Source organism: Balaenoptera musculus, chromosome 4 (assembly GCF_009873245.2).
Source record: "Balaenoptera musculus isolate JJ_BM4_2016_0621 chromosome 4, mBalMus1.pri.v3, whole genome shotgun sequence".
NCBI classification, from domain to species: Eukaryota; Metazoa; Chordata; class Mammalia; order Artiodactyla; family Balaenopteridae; genus Balaenoptera; species Balaenoptera musculus.
In genome coordinates, this window is record NC_045788.1 from 52,101,442 (window position 1) to 52,109,904 (window position 8,463).

Below are 8,463 nucleotides of genomic sequence, written 5' to 3' on the forward strand. Positions count from 1 at the left end.
AGAGAGTCATATTAGCCCAAGCTTGTCAACCAAGTAAAAGCATTTGGATGAACCAACTGCAAACCTTCTCTAGAAAGTCTCTGACATGACACCTTGAGATTTCAATTTTGACTCTAACATCCACCTGCCCAGGCTTTAAAATCACAGAGCTTAAAAATCACATACTGCAATGAACGAGTCTCTGGGGCTATATTTAGATGCTGTTAAATCACCAGGAATGATTAAGTCAGAACAAAAGAAAGATAACTGAGAGAGTGCCCAGGTAAATCAGGTTAGGAGCTCAAAATTTCTCACCATTACAATTCCCAATTCAATTCTCGCCATTTGATTTACAGAAGGCTGCTCTGAAGCATTCATATGAATAATTCAGCACTTACAGACACGAGAAACAATGTAGGCTTATCTTCATATGGATTAAGACAAGTTCTAAAGCTGATTTCACTATGACTGAAGCTCATCCTGGAGTTTACTTTTGACTCATGATTTGGTTCTACACCATCATTAATCTAGATAAAACCACTATTTTCAAAATGCAAATATTAGCAATTATTGTAGGGGATCTCAGTGTTTCAGCAACCCAGAAATGGTCAACATGGTCTAGAGCCCTATTGCTCAAAGTATTGTCTGAGGACCAGCTACATCAGCACACATGGGATCCTGTTAGAGAAGGGAAGGGAAAACTAGTGACTTCCCAGGACTTACTGAATCAGATTCTGCATTTTCACAAGATCCCTAGGTAATTCATATCCACCTCACAAATTTGAGAAGCTCTGATCTAAAGCATAGAAATATCAGAAACTGCTCTGAATTTTATCTCCTAAAATCCTTCCAGCAAACATTTCTATGACATCACAGGAGCTCCAAGCCCATCTAAATTTCTTATTTCTTTTACTTCTGATCACCTTCCATGAGATCATAAATAGCCAATCATCCAAAGGGTTTCCAGGCTCCTTATACTGAAGCATAGTGGTTGAATGCATATGAGGGCTTATTTTTTTTCACTAAACACACTTCTTGCTTTTTTCCAACTGAAGTTGTACAAATCTTAGTATGGGAAGAAGAGAGAGTGCAGTTGGCAGAAAGAATGTGTTGGGATGAAGTGGAATGTCTTACAGGTCAATATCTATTTCTCCCTAGTTCCACTTCATGGGTAATAATTTCAATTACTGGATGTATGATTTTAACCAATTTATGTTAACTAGATATTCACTCATGAGAAACAGATAAATCTCTGTAATTTAATAAATTACCTACAATTTTATTATCTGCATTTTCTTAATCGGAGATGGCTTGAGTGTGACATTTCCTCATGAGTAGAAGAGGTGAGCAGAAGTCTTTCTTGCTGTATTTCATTTTTGTTTTCCTCAACAACCAGCAGCTGGTTCTGCATGGGGTGTAGAGCAGGTTGGCTGGCGTGGAATCTGCCGGGGGCTACCCTGCCCTGTCTACCTCGATTATCCACTGGTCCTCATCCTGTCTGTTGTCTTCCAGGTCCACCTCAGTGACTCTCCATCACCAGGCTACTCACTGTAATCATTCATCTCGTCCATATCCTGGATGACCTCATTGCCCTCTGAGTCTTCACTCTCCTTTGTCTCCTCCTCCTTCTTATCATAGCGTTCTGAGTCAGGCTTGCCAAGAGATACCAAGTTGCTGTCTCTCTGTGTGATGTTCAGGAGCTAGGCTTCGTGCTGCTGTTCCTGCAGCTGCAGCTCTCCCCTCCACCCAGGGTCCATCCAGATTCAACCACAGTGTCTCAGTCACACGAGGCAAGAGTTAAGGCAACAAGGTAGACATGGCTCCTAAATAGCTGTTTGACCTTGGACGAGTCTCTTAACCTCTGAGAGCCTCAGATTCATCATCACACCAGGAAGCAGCAGGCTGCAGTGGTATCTTAGGTTATGGAGTTTGCATGGTAGCAGGATGATAGCAAAGGTGAGTAATTTCCAGCTTCCTGCAGGAATGTGCAGTCTCAGCCCAGAGTTAAAGCACAAGGGAACAGGTATGTACATACGCTTTGATTCCACTCCTGGTTTTGTTACTGTTTGCAATCCTTTGCCAGCCATGTGGCCTTGGACAATCTTTTAGCCCATCTAAGGCTCTACTTCCTAGGCAGTGTGATGGGGGGAGGAATCTTCACTTATGTTCAGTATCAAGTGTGTATCACATGTCTTTATACTCACATGTCACTCTTTCCTTCCAACAATTCTGTAAGACTAATTTTTAGCCTTAATATGAGAAAACTGAGGCTTAGAGAGGTTAAAGAATTATCCCAAGATCCCATAGCTTACAGATAGCTGAGAAGGAATTCAAGCTCAGGTCTGACTGACTCTAAGACCATGTAAAAGATCATTTTTTTTTTTTCTTTACACCAATGCAGCCTACTGATATAGGATGTTGTGCTATTCAAATGAATTTTTGTAAATTAAAGAACTCTTTAAAAAAGCAAAACATACAGAAAGATGTGGTTGTAATATTTTAACTAACTTCATTTTTATTTTAGGAGGAAAGCAAAAAGTCTCAACCCTTGTCCCAAAGATGCTGCCAGTCTGGCTGTGACAAAGCCTCATAAAACAGATAATGGATGTACTATATCATATACATTTAGTTCATTGACCTAAGTATGTAGTAATAGTGGCTGGGTTTGATTTTGTAAGAGATACAAAGATGAATAAAATAGGCTCCTTCCCTCAAGGAAAGAATATCATGCTATAGTGAAGGTGATACGTAAAGAGCTTGTTGCAAACAGGGCCAGAATGAAATGAGCACAGAGAACAAAACACTGACTGAGCACACCAAGGAAGAGTCTACAGAGCGTGTCGCTTGTAAGGGTCTTGAAAGATGGGCAGAGAGTGTGAGAACACATTCCAGGCAGAGAAGAAAACGACTGCAAAGTCACAGAAGCATGAAGGCACACATGTGAAAAAGTTGAGTTGACGTAGTTACATCTGGGAAGGAAAAGGTCCTGGAGAGGAAAAAATAGAAAGACTTATCACTTTAACTATAACTATTTAGTATTATTTGAGTTCTTTTCAACATGCCTGCTTCCATGGTTTTTCTTTTCAATTTAAGTGATGTCATATCTGAAGAAAAAAAATGTGTTACATGGTACAATGGAAAAAAATTGGAATAAAATTTTCTACTGCGTAATGTGCTAACTACAGGTACCAACAGTAAAACCAAACAGGTTAGGAAAAAGCAGAGGGTTCCCAAAGAAGAAAATTTGTACAAAAGAAGCAGGGTTTGAGGTGGCCTTACATAATAGGTTAGAGATGACTAGTTAGAGAGGAGGAAGAATTGAAAGATAACTCGGATGATTTGTCATTTCAGTCATGCCTCCTTGCCTGACCCAGTTTGCCTGAGTGGAATTGTGCAAACAATTGTGGAACGTCTCTGCCACCATGAGTACATATCGCTGTGGTTAAGTTTAAAAACCCATGAAATGAAGCATGCTACAATGAAATAGAGTGTTTTCCAGTTTGTCTTTAAAGTTCCTCCTTAGCAATTTATATCTTCTCTCCAAAAGCTTAGAACAAATTCAAGTTCATAGCATTTAAGTTCATCTCTTTCTTTTCTTTGCTCTCACATTTCAGTGTGAATGGTGAATGTATAAGTAGAAAATCTGGAAACCTATATTTGAGGTTTTTAAAGGATATTATGACATCATTGGTTCTTTACAAACACACACAGGCACTTAATTAAAAAGTCTCTATTTTTCACTTCAATAATTACATTTGTGAACCTGAGTCCAAGTTTTTTGAGCATTGGCATAATTCTATCCCTTTCCTAAGAAGTGGGTCAGAGTCTGCATAAGGACCTTACCATCTGCAAAAGGCAAACCAACTGGATGGAAGAGAAAGTCGACCTAAGAAAACCAACTTAGATTGTTCCAAAGACAACTTTCTATATTACTGAGGTCTAGTTTTTGCCCTGGACACCAGGAGTCTGATTGTTCATTAGGAGAGAAACCCAGATTCAGATCCTTTTAATGAGCGAGTAAGAGGAAAGTTAGGTACTCTGAGGATTTCCCAAGTACGCCTACTCAAAATTGAGAGACCTACTCAAAACACGGCTAACAGGGTACAGAAAATGCACACTCCTTACCTAACAGCTCAAATGTGGTTACCCCATAAAAGACATCTTTCTCCCTCAGTGTCCCATTCTTCCAGGACTCTTTTCCAAATCTCCCCACACATCCAATGGCATCACCCTCTGTCTTTCCCCCTATATCTAGAGTTCCATTCTGGTGCCTTATCCAACTCTGGGTCCTGGGACCTCAGCAAGGTCTACAGTCCAAGTCAGCCTGGTCCAATTAGCAAAACAGAGCCCCTGACATGTAGTTCAAAGGGACCTTAAATACAGGGAACTAGTTACGAATGTGTTGGAAAAGATGCACAACCAAAATGGGTGATGAGAGAACCCTTGACATTAGCAACAGCAGAAAGCTACTATCACCCTTCAGGCTGCAGGGATTTAAAAAAGAATATGAAATTACTAGAGCCCTGGACTCAGGGATGCCTGATAGGAACATATACCACCAGGGGGTAAACTGAATGGTAAGCTGGTACCACAAGAAAAGGCACAACTGTTACCTTAAACATCTCCCAAGTCAGAGTGCAAGAGCGAGGATAGAACTCTGGCTTCTTGATTTTGCCTTCCAACTTTCTGCCAATTCCCTCCATTGGCCAAACCAAATGAAAACCAGCAGGGTTAATCCCTTGTGATACAGATCAGGAGAAGGTAGGCAATGGATCTGAGACCAAACACCAAACGACTGCCATAGTCCCCTTCTCATTCAGGACTGGAGATCAGGCAGGTATTTTATATCCTGTCTCCAGGAAGATGTCTGGGACCCACGCAACCAGAATATCCTGGAGTAATATCTTTCATGAGCCTCTCTCTCTCCTGATTTTTCTCTCCCCAAGCAGCAACTGAGATTTGCTGCAGAGCCTGACTTGTGGCAGCTGCTGAAGTCTCCCACCCAATTCTGCCAGCCAGGAACCACGACCTAATTACAGATCTGGAATCTACTCTCTCACTGTGGAACTCAGCACCCTTATCTCCAGAGTAACTCTGAAGTTTTTGATGCCTTGTAGTGATTCACTGTGGAACTGGAGATGTTCCACTTCTTTCTCCAAATCATATTGCATCTAATGAGGATAATCATCCTTAGCTGTCACAATAAAGATACCGAATTTTTAGTCATGATCTAACATAATAAAGGTTTATTTCTCATTTGCACAAAGACTGATGTGGGTCAGGATCTCTCCTCCATTTTTAAGCCAAGTTGTTAGGATTGCATGGCCTCCAAGGCAGCTCAGCACTGAGTTGCAGCTTCTGACAATCTCTAAGGAGACAGCCACTAAGGTCATTTACCAGCTTTGACAGGAGGCAAGGTCAGAAGTCCACAAAGCTTTGCAGTTCTGGCACCTCAGCCAGGAACAAGAATGGAATAACAGAGCAGAGACAGGAGACTGGCAGCCCAGATTCACTGGCACCAAGATTCAGAACTATCCAGAAGCATCATGGTCCAAACCTTGGTCATGTCAGCCTAAACCTCTTGTCGAAATTGATGATTGTCCCCATTGATTCATATGTCGGGAGCATATCAACTACTTAGTCCTATCACTCACCCACCACCCAAGCTGCTCAATGGTCCAGTGTCCACCCCGTCTATCACCTATGACTGATACTTCCTTTTAGAGATCAAGGCTGAGGCCATTTAAAAGTACATTGATACAACTTTTGGAACACAGATAAGTATATCATCAGGATTCCCCCTCTTCTTAGGGCACTTGGTGTTTTTGTTCAAGAGGTAACAACAAAATAAAAACATAAACAACCAGAATGGTGAGCTCTTTCTCCATTACAATCATAAAATGTGAAGTAGCACTCTGTGTTCCTCTACCCACAAATGATCTCTGACCTCTTGAACAAGAACCAGTAGTTAGTAAATTAATTTTCTAGGGCACCTACAATGTGCCCATGAAGCTGAGGTATAGACGATGACCTACGTAACCTATGTCAGTAAAAGCGTCTAATGATTTCATTTGATTTGGGAAATAGCTTAGCTCGGGTAATCCTTCATGAATAAATTATCTTGTATGATCTCTTAAGAAAGACTGAATTGAGTGGCCATAGGGAATGTTGTCCCCTCTCCTGACACTCAAACTCCCTGTATTTCATCTTTGACTTGCTCCCGCATATGGCTATCACCCTCTTCTGGAGTCATTCCATTCTCCATTGAGATGGTATACTTTTTTTTCCTTATACAGGTAGATAAGACTGCTCCAGCATATTTATCAATGGGTTTTCTGATTCCGTGAAGCATCTGGCAATCTGATCTCTTAGTCTGCCTATTTGACTTTTTTTCATTTAAAGCCAGTGTTTAGTTTTTAGTCAAAGTGTTGCACTCCTAGTGTTTAAAGACTCAAACAGTACTGAGTCATATAATGAAAAACAGCAGACAGCCACTATTATCAGGTTTTTCTCTCCAGAGACAATCAATTTCAACTCTTATGACTAGTTTTACATGGTATTTACCTTCATATTTATAAATATGCTTGTATTATTTCTTTTACTCTGCAACTTTCATTTTCAAAATTTTCGAAGCCCCAGAAGCATTTAAAGAATGGTACCTTTCACTGAGATTCACCAATCGTTAACATTTTGCAACAGTTGTTTATGCCTGTCTCTCTTTCGACTGAAGTATTTGGCTGGATGTTGCACATATTATGACACTTTACAACCAAATACTTTAGCACATATATTCTAAAAAATGGGTATGTTTGTTCCAAATGTCTTCCAGCTTTTGACAGTACTATTTAAGGAGCTCACAGTCTCCATTAACACATCCGCAACTCAGAAATCAAACTGATGACTTAGTGGAACGTATCCACTGATCATTAGAGAATTTTTAATCCTATACTGCCTACTAGCACATACCTGGTACATCTACTTGACACCATAGAATTTGAATATAGTTCCCTGCATTCCTCTACCTATAATATTCTCTTCCATGGAAATTATAAGTTCCATTTACACTGCTTTCCTTCAACCTTCAGTGCCACATCTGCTTTTTACATCCACTAATAATTTCCAGCTGACTTGTACAACTGGGGACCAAGGAGGAACTCAAACATACTTGTAACTGTATAAGAATGACATTAAGCGGCCACAGGCTCTGGTGTGAGATGGTCTTTGTGTCTTCTTGCAAATTCTACACTTACCTTCATCCTAAAAGCAGGATGATTTTCATTTTCCTTTTGTAATCTTTGGTGACCACATATCTCTCCTTGTCAGACTTCCCTTTTTGGCCAATAGAGATCCAAATCCTTTATAATGATGCTTGCTGAGAATGTTTTTCAATGTCTATTTAACTTTCTTGAACAGGGAAAGCTTTTGTTTCTCTTTCTAGTGAGAACCCCTGCTTGCTTACAACTTATAAAAGAGCAACCATTAGCTTTTCTTCACAATGATCCTTCTACTCCCAGAACTTTGGCCAAAGGTTTTTAGCTTGGCTTTTAAGTCTCCCCATTCATCTTTTATTTGTCTGCCTCTCTCTTCATGGGCCGAGTCAGAAAGACAAAGTAGATCATCCCAAGCATTTCTCTACCAGAAGAATGATTTTCTAATTTTGCTTTAACCAATAAGAGGAATGCCTTTTTGTATTGAACTACTATTTATTTTTTCTAATAGAAACCCAAATTTATCTCATCTTTCCTGAAGAGTGCTTCAGCTATGCAATTTATAAAGTTAGATATTTAATAATCCCCATAGCAAATATTGTAGACAGGATCAGAAACGACTGCTTTCTAAAACAAATACCTCCTAAAAGAAGGGATAAAACCTCAATTCATTTAAGAGTATAGCATATAGATCTCACTTACATGAAACTTGAAAGTCATTTAAACAGAGAACAAATGTAAAATTATCATAAGAGGAAATGGCAAATAGCACATTGATGAGTTCTAAATATTAATACGATGAACACAGAGAAAACAACTTTAAAAGTGGACTTCACATGAAATACTTCACTTTTAACCTCACTGAATTACTTTGAAACTCTAGTATGAATTTCCAAAGTCATGTTTCTCGAAGTGTGTCCCACAGATCAACAGTATCAAAATTTCCAGAATGTGTGTTTAAAATACACATTCTTGATCTCTATCCTAGATGTTTTCCTGATGATTCTCACCCACACTAATGTTTGAGAACTATTATGAGAGAGAAGAAAAAGTAGAGTAATTATTTGAGAGAAAGGATTTTACAAACATAAAACATCAATGGTAACTATGAAAATGGCAATAAACATCCATGTCTTTGGAGATGAGTGTTAAAATATTATTTACTAATGAAATGATGTGGTGTCCAGGGTGAGAACAATAAATCCTGAGTTGATCATTATTGAAGCTGGGTGATGGACACATGGAGTCATTATTATCTTACTTTGTATATATTTTA

At 39.4% G+C, this 8,463-nt stretch overlaps 1 pseudogene; it reads right to left on the bottom strand.

Moving 5' to 3' along the window:
* Positions 1 to 1,431: 1,431 nt before the first annotated feature.
* Positions 1,432 to 1,800, bottom strand: LOC118893971 (annotated as a pseudogene).
* Positions 1,801 to 8,463: the final 6,663 nt, after the last annotated feature.